This window comes from Sorghum bicolor, chromosome 8 (genome assembly GCF_000003195.3).
Source record: "Sorghum bicolor cultivar BTx623 chromosome 8, Sorghum_bicolor_NCBIv3, whole genome shotgun sequence".
Lineage (NCBI taxonomy): Eukaryota > Viridiplantae > Streptophyta > Magnoliopsida > Poales > Poaceae > Sorghum > Sorghum bicolor.
In genome coordinates, this window is record NC_012877.2 from 45,346,869 (window position 1) to 45,365,698 (window position 18,830).

At 40.6% G+C, this 18,830-nt stretch overlaps 1 long non-coding RNA gene across 2 annotated transcripts; it reads right to left on the reverse strand.

The window, feature by feature from the left end:
- On the reverse strand, positions 13,977-18,113 carry LOC110429648. 2 transcript variants are annotated; one of them, XR_002446755.1, is made up of 3 exons: positions 17,490-18,113; positions 16,147-16,754; positions 13,977-14,543 (listed from the first exon to the last, which is right to left on the reverse strand). It is a non-coding gene; the product is annotated as an uncharacterized LOC110429648 (long non-coding RNA). The 2 variants fall into 2 exon arrangements; XR_002446754.1 differs by having other exon boundaries at positions 16,147-18,113.

Below are 18,830 nucleotides of genomic sequence, written 5' to 3' on the forward strand. Positions count from 1 at the left end.
CCCTAATTCTACTGTTGGACACTTGTCCATTTTTACCTCTCGTCTCACTTTTTCTTTTCTTTCGAGGTTTCGGGCACTTGCCCCTTTTTATTTCCTCATATCTTCTTTTTTTAGAGCACTCACCTCTTTAAATAATGTTGCAAGTGGTAGTAACCGAAATAACTTGAGCATTTATTTCACAGGGGAAAACAGAAATAGGAGAATGTTTTTGGCTATTCTCTCCCGGATTAAGAGTAGAATATTTTTGGGTGGTTCTGGAGATAGAAATGAGTGGATGTATGTGGATGCATACTTCCGAAGTAGAAGCATCATGTGTGAGTGAACGTGCAAGTGAATCTTGAATTAACCACATGATAAGCTCCTAAGGGTCTACACAGCTTGACCACGCTCAATGCTCATAAGTAGTAAAAAGTAAATGAATGGTTCATAGTCTAATAAGCATGTATATATGGCCATGGTAGAATTTGAAACTCTCATCATACAGGAACTCATCATGTGATATTTTAAAGATTTTCAAAGATAAAATTCTCCAGAATTCTAGCATCTCTAGGAACAGATAAACAGCAGCTTAACCTTCCCATATCATATCCGTTAACAACTTAGACTTTAGATCAAGTACTCTTCCAACAAGTTTAGGTTTAGAGCAAATCTTAATTAATAACAGTCATGCCTAAACTTGAGAGAGATTTCAATTTTGAGAGCTAGTCATGGCAGAGCAACTATTCATCATTTCTATATGAGAGCTCATCACGAGGGTTCATAGCAAATTTTATTTATTTATTTATTTAGCAAACTAAGCAAAGATATATATATATATAAGCATAAAATCTTAATTTGGGTTTTTATGATTATGCATCTTTTTATTATTTGAGTAAAGTATAAACATGAGTAGAACACTTACCTGGATAAATGGGGGTGCCCTCCCTCAAGCTGGATTTTGACGTAATTTCTCCTGATGTAGCTAGCAGGTGGCGGAGGTGTATTTGAATGTCAGCAGCACCCTGACAGCGATTAGGATGTCCTCCGTCTGCTAGTCTTCCTCCGTCTGCTAGTCTTCTTTGATCCTTGAATTCTGTGGAGCTCAAATAGACAACAAAGCTTTGTGGAACTGGTTAAGTGTTAGCATAAAATCTAGCCTTTATTATGTTGAGCCTCCTCAATAAATGTTACACTCTTTGGTAGGATCATAAATTTATTTTTATATTTTCATTTTTATAGCACATAAATATATTTATTTTATTTTTATGCCACCACAGTGAATGCACTTATGAGTTTTATGCCATGAGCATACTCACATGGGGCTTACTATTTTTAACATTTTTATTTTCTTTTCAAGATGATATGAACCTGATTAACTAAGCAAACTATTTTAAATAATTTAAAGGAAAAGGATAACTACCAAGTTTACCTCTTGGCAAGGCGTTCGGTGTTTTTAAGTCCTTCGAACGGGACTCTCTGTTATCTCAATCGTGCTAGGATTCGCTGGATGGCGTAGTCGGTGGTTTCGGCGGCGCCTGCTCTTCATGTATAACTATTTTCTCTCTACACACCTGACTCGGTGCTACGGTCTCCTCAGGACAGTTCTGTTCAAGTTGTATGTCTTCAGACCTTATCATTTCTCCTTCGTAGTCTGCCCATCCGTCCTTGATGATTTGCCTCCTCTGGTTGCGGTTGCGTCGTCTGCTTCTTGTCCTGACCTACTTAGAGTCTTCAACTATATAGTTAGGGTCAGTAAAATAGCGGTGTACCTACTCAGAGGGGAAGTGCATGTGGACTTCTTCGGTTCCAATGTAGATGATTGCTTTAACGGTGCTGAGGAACGGTCTCCCAAGGATGATGGGTGGATCGTACTCGTCTTCTCCCATGTCCATAACCTGAAAATCTGTATGGACAAAATGATCGTCTATTTTGACAGGGACATCAGTTACTATACTTTCAACCTTTCAGAATGTCTGATCTGCCATCTGGAGCTGAATGTATGTCGATTTTAGGGGCATGGTTCCAAACAGGAGCTGATAGGTGACTGCGACCATTATGTTGACGCTTGACCCGGTGTCACAAATTGTCTTCTGGAAGTTGTATCCATTAATGGAGCACTGGATGCTTGGGATACCTAAGTCGTCCTTTTTGGTCAGGAACGGTGATTTAAGTCGACGATCTTGACCTCCTTGAACTGTAGTGACCATCTTAGCTGACTCGGTCCACATTTGCTTGTTCCTGTTCCTCCTGTTGGTCCTCTTCCTTGGTTCATGTCAGGATTGCTCTAAGATTTGTGTAATCTTGTTCTCGAAGGAAAATTTCTCCTTCTTCCCCTTGATGTAGAAACTGATCTTGGCAGCACTAGCATAGATGACAGCTCCCGAGGTGTTCAGGAATGGCTTCCCTAGGATGATGGTTACCCTCTCATCAGTATCAGTCTCTATCACCACGAAGTCTGCTGGAGCGTATAAGGTACCAACTCGGACGTAGAGGTTCATCAATATTCCCTTTGGAAACTTAGTGTCCGATCTGCAAGCTGCAAATACATGGTTGTTTCTCATAAAGGATGTGTAAAGAATTTTTCATAGAGTACCCAGGGCATAATGTTGACGCTGGAGCCAAAGTCGCAGAGTGATTCTGGGAAGTCCACCATGCCGATGGAGATCGGGATGACGGGGCGTCCTGGATGGCCTCTCTTGTCCAGCAGAAGGTCAGTAATTACTTCCACAACGGGGTTACTCCAGTAGTTACCTACATCAAACATGTCTACAAGATTTGCAGATTCTAATCCTTCTGGTTGTGATGGTATACCAGGGTTAGTAGCAGGAACAGCAGCAGCTATTTGATTTAACTGAGATTCAATCATTTTATTAAAGCTAATTTGATTCTTGATGGCAGTAGAGAAATTATCCATTCTATTATTTATATTTTCTAACATTTTATCATTACATGCCAGTTTCTTAGATAGGTTATCCATTAGCTTTTCTTGATTAGACACTAACTCTCTCAGAGGTAGAAAATTATTATTATTATTGTAAGAATTATTACCTTGATAATTACCTGAGTAGTTAGGCCTCTGTTGATTCCAACCTTGATTTTATTGAGGACGGTTGTAGTAGTTGTTGTTATTGTTGTTGATGTAGTTCACATCCTCAAACATCTAAGGGCAGTGATTGCCTGAGTGTCCAGTATCTCTAGTGTGTTTGTGCTCGTAGATCTAGGTTCTTCACTTGGTGCAGTCTGGGAGTTGTAAATCTCCTCCATATTTTGCTTGAAGTGTACCTGCTCATAGAGACAAGGCAAAGATCAAGTGCATGGGCCCTGTTGGTGGAAAACACCAACACAACCAAAAGTGTATTTGTTCTTCTCTAACCTTAAGCATAGTGAGCAAGACAAAGTTGATGGATAATATGAGTATAGCATTTAAAACATTTGTCAGATCAGATCGCTCAACCTAATGGAAAGATAATCTATCTATACTTATGTTTTGTTTATATCTTCCAGAGATTGAATGTGCAACATTTTATATGATTAGGAGTGTGGGATCACAACGGTGGAAGGACTAAACATATTGAATCGATTGGGTTGGTTAATCTAGAGTTGTAAATCATACATGTTTGTCTCTTTTATCCATGTGAATGCCAGAACCAAGGAAGAGCTTATAAAAGTGATAGTCAAGTACCTTAAGATGTTACCTTACTTGAAGAGTGATGGTACCGTATCACCTTATGGAAGCTTTCCTTTCTTAGCGGTTGTGCATCATGTTTGTGGCACCCTCCATGGATCATCTCTTGTGAGCTATGCCTTCCTTGTGTAAATTGTTAACCTTCATGTGCCTCTCGCTTTGTCTCCAATGTGAGTTTATCTCAGGACTTCCCAGGTCGATATCGAAAGTTTTCCTGCAGGGGTTAGTCCAACAAAATATCCAATATCTACTATAGCATACTATCGGCTCAAAAATCAACCTAGACACCATGTCTAATTTGATTTAGGGGGCATTTTAACCTAAGCATCATGCTTAATTTAAAACCCCTTGGAAGTAAGATCATCATTCCTAACTAAGCACCATGCTTAATTAAGAGATAAATGAAACAACTCCAAACCTAGACATATACTAAACCAAAAAAAGGTAGCATGAGAGCATTTATAGAGATCTACTCAAGTGGAGATGAAGTAGTGTGATTAGTATTTAACAAATTGAGCATGTCTCAAAGGTAGCGACAACCAACATAGCAACATAACAAGGGATGTTTTTATGTAAAGTACTCCCTCAAGCTTGAATTTTGCAAAATTCAAGTTTGGATGAATTTAATTCAATGTTGTATGATGATTGGTTGGACATACCTTGTGCTTGTCATTCATCCGATCTTCTTGCTCCAATCCTGGAAAGACCAATTATCCTTATATGCTCAACACACAAGGTAATGTTGCAAATAATTAAAAGCTCATGTTACGATCTGATCAGTGCTTATTTTAGGACACTAAGCTTGTCCTTGGGAAACCATCAATTTATGTCTGCGAAGTGGTTTCCCCTCCAACGCTGACCTATATCAAGATCAACTCAACGAGATCTGCAAAATTTATTATAGACATATGCATCGACAACCGCCCTTTTAAAGTTTTTATAAATAGAAAGGAAGAGGGGGTTGGAGATCTCGAATGTGGTGATGTTGGAGAGACCAATGGATTGTGAAGATATTACATATGAGCATGGAGTAAATGAAGTGGCTATGAAATAAATTCCATGCTCATTAATGTTTGGAGTGAAATCCATGTGGTGTGGTAAAAATGGTAAGGTGAATGTGGTAAAAAAAGGAAAAGAAAAAGGATACACGGACGACTTGGTTCGAAACTAGCACAGTTACTGTTCCCCGGCAACGGCGCCAGAAAGCTTGTTGGGTATTTTAAACGCAAATAGAAAAATCCGCAAGCGCACGGATACCGATGTAGCTTTCACCCGGGAGTATTCCAGAGTATCGATTTTCCACAGGGAACGTGAGTGTACTAATTAAGATGCAAGATCGCCCAAGGATAACTATATAATTATTTTTGGTGGGAAGAGAGGAAATTTCCTGAGAGTTCTCTAGTTGATCTAAGAATAAAGAATTACTTCAAAGATTATTTATTTCGGGACATCAAAACACTAACCACAGAAAGAGATGAGAAGGGGGCTAGGAAGCTCTGACTACGGTCCTACAAACACCGATCCGAACGAGGTGGAATACGTCGACCGTTAGGGCTGTCACTACCCTAGGGCTACCACAACAATCCGCAGGATTGGGTGCAATTCCAGGTAATTGCAAGACTAAACACCACGTCTAATCTATTAATGACTACTCTAGCATTGCAAAGACTAGAGCACTTGATGCAAGTGGGAATCCAATAAATAACTTGGATTTAAATAAAAGTAATTAAAGAACTCAAGAATTATGAATTGAAAAACCTGGAGAACGATGAAGAACGAACCAGTTGCTGCAAAAGTACAATGTTGAGGAAGATCCGACAGATCCGGCTCCTCCTCCTCCGCTCTCCTCTTCTCTCTCCCTATTTTCTAGATTACAACTAGAACTAACTAGAACTAGAACTAGAACTAGATGAACTAGAGGGATCCTCTCTACTTGGATGAAGAATTGAAACCCTAGCTTTGATTCTGTAGAAGAGGTATGATCTCCACGGGTGAGGGGGCCTTGCTTATATAGTCTTTTCAGATGAATCTAGGCCGTCGGATCAAACCGACATTAATCGCACGGTTTTCCTTGATCCTTTAGGTTGGTGGAGCGTGATCCACGAAATGGGTCCTGTTTGGACTCTGTAGCTGGGCGGGCGCCCTAGGGGGGAGGGCGGGCGCCCTGCCCCCGGGTCCGATCGCCTTCCCGTTCGTTCCCGTGGCTTCTGCAGTCTTCTAGATGACAGAAAATTACGCGGCATGTTAATATCTCTATGTAAACCCGACGTATGGGCCTTTCTTCCGTATTTCCTGATAACCCCCTGCAGAAACAGACAAACACCAAAACTCATGGAATTCTGTCAGATAAAACCCTAAGTCTAGGTGTTGGTTGCATTTGGATCCTTTTCTATGACTAGTTGACGGTTAAATATGAGCATTAAGGACTGTCAACAGTGGGGGCCACTGGTCAGATCTTCCTCCCACCTCGTGCCCGCACCAGACTCCACCGAATCGTACCGGCCGCGAGCGTAATCCCTCCCGAACTCCTTGCTCGGCACGGCTTGCCCCTTTAAATAGTCACCCCGACCCTCGCTGAGCCCCTATTCCAATCCAAGCGCAAGCCTCCGCCTTGTTCTAGCCGAAAAACGCCGCCGCGATCCATGCCGAAAGCAACTCGCCGCTGTGACGCGTCTTGGCCACCGTAAGCGACTCGCCGAGCTTTGCTTCTCTCTTACGAAGTCGCCGAGACCCTTCATTCCCATTTCCGTGCTCTCTATGCTTTCCTAGCCCTCGCCGAACAATCTTGCAGAGCCGCCGTCCGCCTCTCGCCGTCGCGAGCCCGAGTTGGCCTCCCTCAGTCCCAATCTCGGCCCTAGGTTAGTTCGCGTCGAGCTTCTCTACGCTCCAGTGCCTTTGGCTTGTTCTCTAATGCTCGAAAATGCTCGATTGGCCAACTCCCGCCATCACCGGCCATGGCACCGCCGTGATCCCCTCCAACCCCGGCCGGCCAGCTCCCTTCCCCCACCTCGATCTAATCTCGGCCATTCACTCGCGATCCAACGGTCTAAATCGAAAGATACCCCTTCGGTCGTGCCTTTTGCAAAAGAACCCCCTGGTTTTTAAAGTTCCAACCCGCAGTCCAAAACGTAATTTTAAAAATACGCTTTCCAATTTTGAAGACGTAAACTCAGTACACAGATTCAAAATATGTTTTCAAAAAATTACAAGATTGCCACTGGTTTTATATTGCTCATAAAATATTTGTTTTAACTCCAATTTGATCCATTCAAATTGTGTTAGATTCATTATCACAAGATCTACATGTTAGTCTCACTGTTTTACAAATTCGAAACTTTTTATTTTCGTGATCCTATATAATTAATTGTTTTCCTAAAGAAAATCTTAGGAAATTCATAACTTCTTCGTTATAGCTCCGATTTTCGTGATCTTTACGTCTGTGTGATCGTAGTGCGATGTAGATTTGTTTTATAAACTTTTCATCTTTATTTGCTACTATTGGTGTATTGTTCTAATTATAGGCTTGTTTGCTTTGTATGTTTGCCTCTAGATGATTGTTGTTGATGTGATCACTGAGTTTAGTCGGTGAGCTTTTACGTGGTGATCAAGAAGCAGTTTGTGGAAGATTTGGAACTAAAAGAAGCACCAATGTGATCAAGGCAAGTATAGCATGGGATCATCCTTGTTTTCCTAATAACTTTAATCACACCATTCATATTGCATGTGTCTCCTTGATAAGGATTTCCTAGTATTGATCTTATACCTTGTCACCTATGGTTATGCATTGGGTAGCTTATGCTAGTGCTCCACTAAACCATGATCTTGTAATTTGATTAATGGAATATGCAATAAACATTAAAAGATGACTTTTTACCAACTTTGGTAAAGAGGGCTAGAGCATTGGGCTATCCTATGGTGCTCTTGTTTCTCTCCCTAAGGACTTATGTGTATATGACCATCCGGGACTTACATTACAACTGTGAGGGCTACATGGCTCTGGCTTTAGCTCAGTATGAGGACCTTTTCTAACTTGTTAGTGGTTACCCTTGTGGTGCAAATGGGGAATAGCAGACCGTGGATTCCTGTGGGTGAATCACATGGACTGACTAATGAAACCAAGCGGCCCTAACTTGTTAGCCGAACCTTTGAAAGGCTTCATAGTGAACCCTGCCGGCCTCCCTAGGAAGGGGGTTAAGAGACTCGCGACCTCGGGCGAAAGGGTAAATCACGACTCACAGTGAAAGTTTACAACCTCTACAAAGTGTAAAACTGATATATCAGCCGTGCTCATGGTCACGAGCGGCCTTGGACCAATACAGAATAAATGATCACTAATGGCAAATCATTAATGTTATTATTATTAATATGTTGTTTATGCTATTCTTTATTCACTTTACTTGATCATGAGTTTACTTTGGGACTAAACAACTTGATGCTACTCATATGCTAAAATTGTGACAACTAAAAGCTACATGTAGTTAAACCAGTGTCTAGCCTTTGAGCCTCATGAATCCTATGTTATTCTTGCTGAGTACGAGATGTACTTACGCTTGTCTTTACATTTTATTTGGATAAAAATCCCGGATGGGTACCAGATTGCTAGTCTAGAGAAGAGTTTAGGCTTGTGCTCAACCAGTCAGTTGCCCCTGTGGATTTGGAGTGTCTTTCCGCTATTTGTTGTATAAGGTTATATCTTTTATACTAAGTTTGTTATATATAAGCATTGTCTATTGATATTACCCCTATTTGTGGCTATATGTGAGATTTGACTTCCTGGGCTCACATATGGAGTGTATCTGGTTTTGTTCTTAAAACCGGGTGCTACAAATGCTTGTTAGGCATTCTTAACGTCATTACCAAAAGTAGACTTAGTTTTTCTATTTCTGATAACGGTGCCAAAACTGCCGAACCTATCCCTCATGCCACTTAAGCCAAGTTATCATCCCCAGCATGACATGAGAGACACGGTATTGAAATATGCAATTGCTCTTCTGATTAAATAAAAAATGGAATCTACAAGCGCTTAGATTAATACCGATGTAGCATTTTAACCGGGAAGTATTCCAGGTATCGTATTTATATTTTTACCACTGGGAAGGGATTACTAACATCAATGTTGATTATAGAATGAAATATGGAACTGAGTATCGGTATTGAAATATGCAATTGCTCTTCTGATTAAATAAAAAATGGAATCTACAAGCGCTTAGATTAATACCGATGTAGCATTTTAACCGGGAAGTATTCCAGGTATCGTATTTATATTTTTACCACTGGGAAGGGATTACTAACATCAATGTTGATTATAGAATGAAATATGGAACTGAGTATCTATCATTGCATGTGTAATAGAGAGCATTCATCTATCTCTTGCATACAGGGATAAATGTCACATAAAATATAGATAAAGTATGAATGGTGACAAAGATAACTAATCTGATCAGCATAACTAGCCACATATAATAATGATAAACACCTCAACATATATTCTAGCAAGTCATTAGCATGGGATTAGGATGAACTACAAGAATATTTCTAAGTTATTCTTAACTATAAAGTCTAACATATCATAGTTAGTGCAATTATACTTGGCAATCATTGCAAGACAGGATTATGCCCATGCATAGTGATATTATCAAGGAAGATGAGAAACACAGCAATCACTCCCTTGTAATAATGTTGCTCTGCCTGCCCTATACACGGGAGGAGGACTATATAAGAATCAACGGAGCTATCACCACCGTGAACTACCCCGCGATCCGGCATATAGGGTACAATCGCAGATAAATACGGTATAGGCACCACGCCTACACAATACTTATCATTTACCCATGGACCCGATGGATAAATGCTATACGATCCTAAACATGTATATAATTCTAATCTAACTAAGCCAAGTATATAACCATGTTAAACTAAGAACGATGTAATTGCAAATATAAATAAGTAGAGCAAAGTCATAATCAATATATTGAAATAGAACAAAGTCATATTCATAATATTGAGGAACAATGATGAACAAATGAAGAACAGTAGAGGAATTACTAAGAATCCTCTTGACAGATCCGGAAACCAATCGAAGATTGACTCCGTCTAGTTCTAATCCTATGTAGCTATGCTAAACTAGAGATCTAGTTGATGTGGTGGCTCTAGAGCTTGTTCAGAGACTCTCCTCCTTGGATGAATGAATGAATTAGGGTTTGAAAATGAGAATGCCTCCTCCAGGGGCTAGGGGGCCTGCTTATATAGCCCCTCCAAATGAACGTGGGCCATCGAATCAAACCGACCTTAATCGCACGGTTTTCCTTAATCCTTTAGGTCGGTGGAGCATATTCCACGGGCGCCCTAGGGGGGAGGGCGGGTGCCCTGCCCCCGGGCCCGCTCGGCCTCCCATTCGTTCCCATAGCTTCTGGACTCTTTTAGATGATAGAAAATTGGCGCACACGTTAATATCTCTAGGTGAACCCGACGTGTGGGCCTTTCCTCCATATTTCCTGATAACCCCAGCAGAAATAGACAAACACCAAAACTCGTGGAATTCTGTCAGATAAAACCCTAAGTCTGGGTGTTGGTTGCATTTGGATCCTTTTCTTTATTTATTTGATTATTAAATTTGGTACTTAAGGATCGTCAACAGGTATTAAGACACAAGGGTCACCTCCTTCGCGACCGTGCCCATGCTAGTCCTACGTACAGAGGGTGGACTATAGAGGAACCAATGCAGCTATCACCTACACGAACTACCACACGTCCCATCATGTCAGGGTGCACTCGCAGATAAACAAGATATCTAGACACCATGTCTAAATATTGTCTACCATCTACCCAACGATCAATTAGGTAAACGCTATACGAGCAATTATATGAATTCAATAAGATCAAACCAACTATCTTAGATATATAATCAAAGTAGAAAATGACTATTGCAATTAAGAATATATAAGAAATTAAGAACAATGTTGCCTGAATCATAATATTGAATACAATAACAGCAAAGTATGAGAACAATACCGAACTCCGCGCTCTAGACAAACACCAAGGGCTCCGGATCCTGCTGAAGAACAAGAACTCTTCTACTTCTAATCTAACTAGGCTAAAGCTATGAACTAGAGAGGCTCTGACAAACTAGAGAAGGCTCTTGATGGATTAATCTCCAGATGACTTGATGCCCCAGGGAGGGGGTCTGCCCCTTTATTTATAGCCTGGTGGGATCGACGTGTGTCGTAGGATCAAACCGACGTAACCAATGGCCAAGATGCATCACGAGAGGCGGTGGAGGAAGCTTCTAGAAGGGGGAGGCAAACCCTACCAGCAGGGGGTCGGCCAGCCCCACCTGGCAGGGTCTTGGCCCCTGGTTGCTTACGGTGTCTTCTGGATCCTTCCCACGTCCCGTTTGTGAAATTTCTGTGGCGGATAAGTTTTGTGGTAAATATGCACTTGAATCCCTCTTTTAAGCTTTTCTAGAATAATCCCTAGAAAATATAGAATATGCAAAACTCATAGAAACTGTTAGTTAAAACCCTAGACAAGTGTGTATTTATGTATCCTTTTGTGTCTAAAGTTCTAATAAAAGTTGACTTTAACCACCGTCAACAATGTCCAAATTACCTTGGTCGTCCATCTATGGCAGTTGGAAGGTCGATTCATCCAAGGGTGGAGAGGCATGGAGCACACGGATCGCTGATGTAGCACCCCCTCTCCCTCCTCTATAAATAGAGGTTGCCTCCACCCTTGATAGGTTTCTCTAGAAGAGCATCAAGTCTCTCAATCCCTCAAGGATCAAGTAGTGTAGTAGTAGTTAGTCTAGAGTGGGAGTTAAATTCGAGTTGATTAAAGCTCGGGGTCTCTCGAGTCATCTTCTAGAGAGTCTGGTATAGCTCTTGCACCTTTCCTCTTTTGTAAGACTTTTCTTTTATCAATATATTATTCTTCTTTTACTTTACTTTGTATTTACTTAAGTATTTACTCAGTGCAAGTCTATCCTTGTAGTCTTGTTGTGTGCTTGTCTTAGTAGTGTAGTTGACTTAGTTGGATTGGTTTCCTATAACCAACTCTTTGTGTGTGTTTCATCGTCCTATCTTGCATAGGAGCTCTAGTTATCTGATCAGGGTAGTTAGAGTTGTGAGAGTTAGTGTAAGTGTGGTGCTTAGACTAAGGCTCACCTTAGAAGGTCGCTGGTTTGGATGGACAGTAGGAGCGCACTGGCAGGACGTGACAGGTCATGCTCGGCATTAGGATCTCCTCACGTACGAACTAGTTCTTAAAAGGTAGGGTGTCCATAAGAGTATAGTCGCTTTAGCAAGGGTTCTGTCTCCGGTTTTCTCGGCTACCCCTCTCACACAAGCAGTAAGGCGTCAGTCTCGTTGAGTTAGCTATCTTTTAGGATCAAATACACAAAAGAAAAGTTAAATACATATGAGTCCTATACTCACTCGTTGTCCTCCCACCTAGCTAACTCTCTACCAGTTATCTTTAGATTAGATTCTTTGCTACCTTACTTATCTACCCTTCCTATCAATCACTTACCCCCCTTCTTCACTAGTCTATACTAGATCATAATAGACATAAGGATCTCTCTTCTCTTTATTAAACATTCCTAGCACTGCTTTACCTTGGGATAAAGTAAATAACGTTACCTTGGAATACTCATCCGCGAACTGCTATATCGGTATATTCTGTGCGCTTGCGGAATAATCCAATAGATATAAGAAGTACCCACCTGGCATTTCTGGTGTTGTTGCTAATATCTAGTGATGACACTAAGATTTGCAGGAACTCCTGATCTGTTCTGGAAGTTTGCTAAGGGACTAGCAAAGGTCAAGCTTGGGGGAGCTTGTTGATGGTCCTTAATGTCAACATTATACCTTCAATTAATGCACAACATAATAGCAAAAGAGTTATTAGTGCATAGTTGTAGGGTTTATTCTAACAAGTTCCACGAGTTTTGTTGCTCTCACCTCTTTTGTAGGATTATTGATATTTCACCACATAAAAGTATCTCAAATGATGAAATAAAGCACACCATTGCGAAGAGCTCATCGAGATGATCAAAACAGACATATCATTTGCTAGATTTGGAGTCCCGACGAGAGAGTCCCTAATGGATACGCCTAAGAATTCTCTGGAATACTCTGAAGACATCACCGAGCAAAAGTTTTATGGACTAACATGACAATTTCCATAGCTTTGGTGAATTATGAATTTTCAGGGATATAAGAAGAATATGCCGGGGAAGAGTAGAAGCCAAGGAACCGAACCAAATCAATTCAAAATTCTGCAAGAATTGACAGAAAGGTTCTAGAGGACACCAAAAGACATGACAACGAAACAGGAGTGCAGCGGCAGACAGGTGGAGCTGGTCAGCCCCACATGCGAGGCCAGCCAGCCTAGGCCCACATGGAAGTGAGTTTCGCTTTGCATGACGGCTTCCAATTGACCTCTACGACACATCTTGATCCTTGTTTCAAGTTGATTTGATCTGAAGGTTGCGGTTCATCCCATCGGACTATATAAGCAGGGGCAGTTCCCCCTAAGGCATTGTTGACACTTCTAACACCACTTAAGCTAAGTTGTTATCCCTAGCATGGCACCAGAAGTGTGGTATTAAAACTGTCCACTAATAAAATAAATATAGGATCCACAAGCATATAGATTAAATACCATTGTAGCACTTCACCGGGAAGTATTCCAGGTCTCGTTATTTATATTTAGCTCAAGGGAAAGAACTAAGGACTTAAACAATGAGATCAACTTGCAAAACATGACTACCAAAGAGTGATTCGGTTGCATAGTCACATACTTGGCAGGAGGGTAAACCATAGATATATGATATATAAAATAAAAAAGCCTAGGGAATATAGAGACTAGATTTAGACTACTCAGCTTAATATTAGGCAGACGTCCGATTAGTTCAAGAGATATAAATCCCTATGTAGTTCTAATTTATCAAGTCATTCATCTACTCTAATGCTACACTATCATATATAGCACAAAAGGCTCTTCATTTATGTATAAGGAACATTGCTATAAAAAGCCAAGACAGAGCTAGACTTCCTACGCAACTGTGGTTCTACCTGTCCTACCAACGGGGGATGGAATACAAAGGACTCAACAGAACTGTCACTTCCGTGATCTACCACACAACCCGGCCAATAGGGTGTAATTGCAGATAAACGACATCTAAGCACCATGCTTACATGACATCTATCACTTAACTCTCCCACGACGAAAGCTAAACGCTTTGCAAACATATACATAAACTCATTATCAATCATAACCATATCAAATGTAGAACTATAATAAACTAAGAACATAATAAATAAGAACATAATGATATTAGAATAAAGTCAAAAGAGAGATAATATACCAATCTTTGATGATGAAGATCTGGAAATTCCGAGCACAGACGCCCGACTCTTCCTTGATCTAATCTAACCTATGCAAAAGATGAAGATTAGGAGTAGCTAATCTATCTCTAATCCTTGGCTCTAATGGCTCCCTCTAATTCTCAGATGAGAATAAAAATATAATTCTATTTTTCTCTCTCAATTATGACCACTCTTCCAGGGGGGTAGGCTTGTATTTATAGCCCCCTAGGAAGCACCACAGCCCTTCGATCAAACCAACATAAACGTGCACTTAAGATTGATCCTCAAAGTTGGTGGAGGTAGAATCCACGAGGTTGGCTCTGATTGGCCAGACCCCCCGGGCGGCTGCCCCACCCTGGCCTTGGCGCCCGCCCCTGCCTATGGCAGGTGGGCCCTAGGTTTTAGGGCATGCCTTCATGAGTCTTCTGCAGTCTTCTGGAGTTGACGTTCGGGTCTCCTCTCTATGTAAATCTGACATATGGACCTCCTTTTGTTATTATTCTGATAAACCCCTACATAAACAGACATTCAACAAAATTTGTGGAAATTGTCAGTGAAAACCCTAAGTCTATGGTGATGTTCAGTTTTTATCCCCTTTCTTCTCCTTAGATGACATATAATTTTGATGGTTAACAACCATCAACAAACTCCCCCAAGCTTACCTTTTGCTCGTCCCTAAGCAAACAAGTACAAAGGATGGATCAGGAGTTGCTACATTGCTTTCACACCTTACTAGTACACATGCTTTAAATAAGAACTCATCCTTAGACTAGAGTGAACTATCATAACTTCCAAACTTACTCATGTTTTTTCCAACCATGGGACTTTTACCTACACTTGGGTCTTGAGCAGTTGAAAGACAGACCAATTAAGTCAAGCACTGTTGTCTCATGCTCTGTTGTTCTACCTTTGTCCTAGAGTTTTTATAATTTTCAAAATAAAACTCGGAGTTCTTTTGTATGATCCTTTCAAGTCTCTCATTATGTGGTATTTTTGGAACCTCTCCTAGGCATTGAAAGGAGTGATGCCTTCTCTCTTAGCCTCTAGATATGTAGTATTTATGGCACAAGGCATTTATAGCCTTCTCTCTCTCACACCCTGTATCTAATAAAGCTTATGTGGAGCTCATAGGTGTGGAGATAACTAATGCATTGGATCTGATCAAACCATGGATCCAAATGAATTCACCACATAACCAACCGGTTTGTGCATGCGTGGTTTTATATGTGGATGCTAAACTAAAGAATATTTGTGGAAGGAGAAGGGGAGCAAAATAATTCTAATGCTCCTTTACTTGGAATGATTCCTCTAACTTTGAACTTGAAATTTTGATAACAAACTTGGGCTCATAAATCTTTCTTTTTCTTTCTTTTATGGAACTATTTTTTTTCTTGCAGCCCATCAATTCTTTTTGTAACAAATATTTTGTCGTGGAATGAAAGATTGTACTTGGAGCATTGAACTTGAGATAATTGGCTAGCAAATAAGGAAGGGAAATGTTTTTGGTGTTCACTCTTAGTGTAAGAGTGAAATATTTTTGGATAGGTGAATATGGAATATATATGTGGTGCGTACTTCCAGAGTAGAAATAGCAAAAAGGGGTGAACATGAGTGTACGTGATACCGGGATTAGTCACATGATGAGTTCCTAAGGGTCAACACAGCTCGAGCAAACACAAAGCCCTACATATATGTGGAGGCTTCCTATTCTAAATAAATATAGTTGTGGTAAGAATTTTATACTCTCTATCATACATAGAACTCAAAATGAAGCATTTTAATTTTCATAAAATAAATCTCCAGAATTTAGTAGCACTAAGAACATGATAAACAACAGATCATAATAGTGTATCCAATCCTTGGGAGAGATCAAATTTAAAACTAGGTACTTGAGAAAAATTATGGCAGAGCAACTATTCATCATTTCCATCATGCCTTCTTCATCTCTACATATTTTATTTATAGCAAACTTATATTACACACTCTTTTTATTTGGTTTTCATTTTTAAGCAAACTAAAACTTAAACAAATTAAACAGCAAAATATTTATTTGATTTTATAAATTTATATAGAAAGGAAAGAAATAAATCAAAATGAAGGAAAAAGAAAACTTACCTTGGTAATGGGGGTCCTCTCCCAAGCTAGTCTTCTTTAGGGATCTGGAGGAACACAAAGATGTCACTTAGGGTGCTGTTGGCTTGATCTTACCCTTCTTGAATAGATGCCAACGTCTGAGTGGTGGTTTGGTTCCACTGACACTGGTCATTCCAATTTTGCTCATTGTGAGCAAGAGAGGTGTGGATGTAGTTTTGGAATGCCATTTGCTCATTGTAATGTTGCTGGGTGTAGAAGAACCCAGAAGCATTAGACCTGTGTCCTTGCTCAAAGCCTTGTTCCTCGTCTTTTGTCCTTTCTCCATATGTGCTGAATGAAAGCCTTGGAGCTTCTCTTGAGGGACCTTCTCTTGTGGGAATGAATGGTGGTGGTGGATAATACCCATAGGGATGGTAGTCAGGATGGAACAGAGGATACATCCCAAGATTCTGTGCACGGTGTTGGCGTGCCTACCATTCATCATAGCTGGTGTGCATCGGTGTTTCATGAGTTGTGTCAGCACCAAGCCAGACTGGCTCGTGTTGACAAGCAAATCTCTCAGAGGCTGTCCTCTTAGGTGCCCTCTTAGAAGTCTCCCCCTGAGCTCCTCTCCTGTTCACTGGTTGTGCCTGAAATTCAATGTGCAGAGTTTGGACAGAATACAGTGCCATCTCTGGGTTAGGTTACTAAAGCTTGGTGTCCCCATATGTCATGTATAGATCCCCTTTTATTTTCTTTACAAGGTGCGCATGATTAAAATGTTCATACCCATAAGTTTGTCTATGTGTATCAATAAAATCCACAGAGGCACCTTCAAGTAACTTAAGCTTAACAGCTAAACAGGATAACAAAAGAACAAATTGCTACATCTCCTACTTTATATTCAGGTATGCTTAACCAATGATCTACTAAAGCATGGATAGACGACACCCTTATTTTCTTTACTACTGCATAAATTAATTGTAAATCTATAGCTATAATCTTACTAGCATCAACTTGGGGAAAGAAAGTTGTACCCAACCATTTATGTAAGAACCTCAACTTAGGATGTTCTATGTCCCGAGTACGATTGCCATGAAAGAAAGGCTCTTTAGATATTTCAATCTAGAACTTATGGGTGTCACAATCTTTTAAGGCTTGAGTTAGATCTAGATGTGTATTTGAAGGAAAGCCTAAAAGATCGCTAAGAACTCTCCATGCTAAACAGAACTCTTAGGTAAACAACCTAAAATAGACTCCTATCTGGGTGAGTTGAAGGGTGCATAGAAATTCTATGGTTAAGAGCTTTGACCCTAACTTAGTAATAGATGCAAAAAAACTCCAACCAACAAACTGGAAAATAGTGTGAAGTTCAGTTGCCATACCTGTATCATAGAGGAACACCTCATCGAAAACCGGTGTGTGGACAAAGTTCCTGCTCCTTAATTTATTATAGGTGTTCTTTTCTCTTGCATCCCTCAAGGCAAGGTGATTTGCTGTGAGGAGAACCCATTGTGCAGCTGATGAAGATGATGGCTGAGCATCGGCAGGAGGATCGATGCTCATGTCGGAGTCAGCCCTCGACGAGGTGTACCAGGATGAGCTCCTTGTGGTCCTTCTCGAGACCTTGTTGGCGATTCCCTTTGCGCAGCTCTTCATCCTACAATAAATTCTTATAGAGAAAAACACTAGTGCAAGGGGGTTAGTCAAAGGTTAGTGGTTAGCCGTCTAGAAGTCAGTCGTTCTTTCAAGATTAAGTCTAGTTGCTAGTTTGGATTTTGACAGAACCTCCCCTTGATTTTAAATTTCTTAATCCCTAGTTGGACAACACTTCCACTAAGTTCTCTCTATAAATTATTACAGCACTAACCCTCTTTCACTAGGTCTTGAGCTCTTGCTCACTCTCCCAACTTTCTCTCCTCTTCTCTACTCTTTCTAAGCTCTCCTTCTTCCCAAACTCTATCTGGACTGCTGGAGGCTGAGAGCTCGAAGTTGGTCTACTAAAATGGCTTGTGTGTGGTGTGAAGAAGTGAAGGGAGGAAGGGTTTTTATAGGGGAGAAGGTGGCCAGGTGGCCGCCCATAGGAGGTGGGGCGGCCGCCCATGTGGTTGCTCCTCCTCCACTCAAATTTTGTGGTTGGAAACTTTGCTTCATTCCTAAGCAAAGTGAGTGGAAGTTTGGTGGATTTGGCCGGTGGAAAAGAGGAGGGTGAGTGGAGGATGGTAAGTGATGATGTGATGTATGTTAGGTGAGGTCTATGATGTGTGGGACCCATGGTGGTGGACCCATCATGTAAGAAATATATTATATAAAAATATAATGCAGGAATTAAAAATGAGAAATAGCTAAGAATAAATATATAAGCTAAATCAATCTTTTTATGCCACCACAATAAATATTTTTAACGGGTTGTTACACACCGGAAAAATTATTTATATGGGGCGTAGAATTTTATAAAGTAGTAGTGTAAAGTATATATATACTGAAAAATAAGTAGGATAAATACCGAGATACCTTCCAGCGAGGGTTCGAAGTTTAGCGTCCTCTGAACTTGGACCTTCCAAATTATTTATTCCGCTGATGATCCTAGAGTGGGTGACTCTGGTGATTCTTCTAGCTTGTCTTGATCTACCATCTTCACAGAAGAGTTGAGCTCTTGTTTTGGTTTGAATGTGAACTGATCTTCTTGACCGTTGATGGTGAATTTGATAGATCCTTTCCCGACA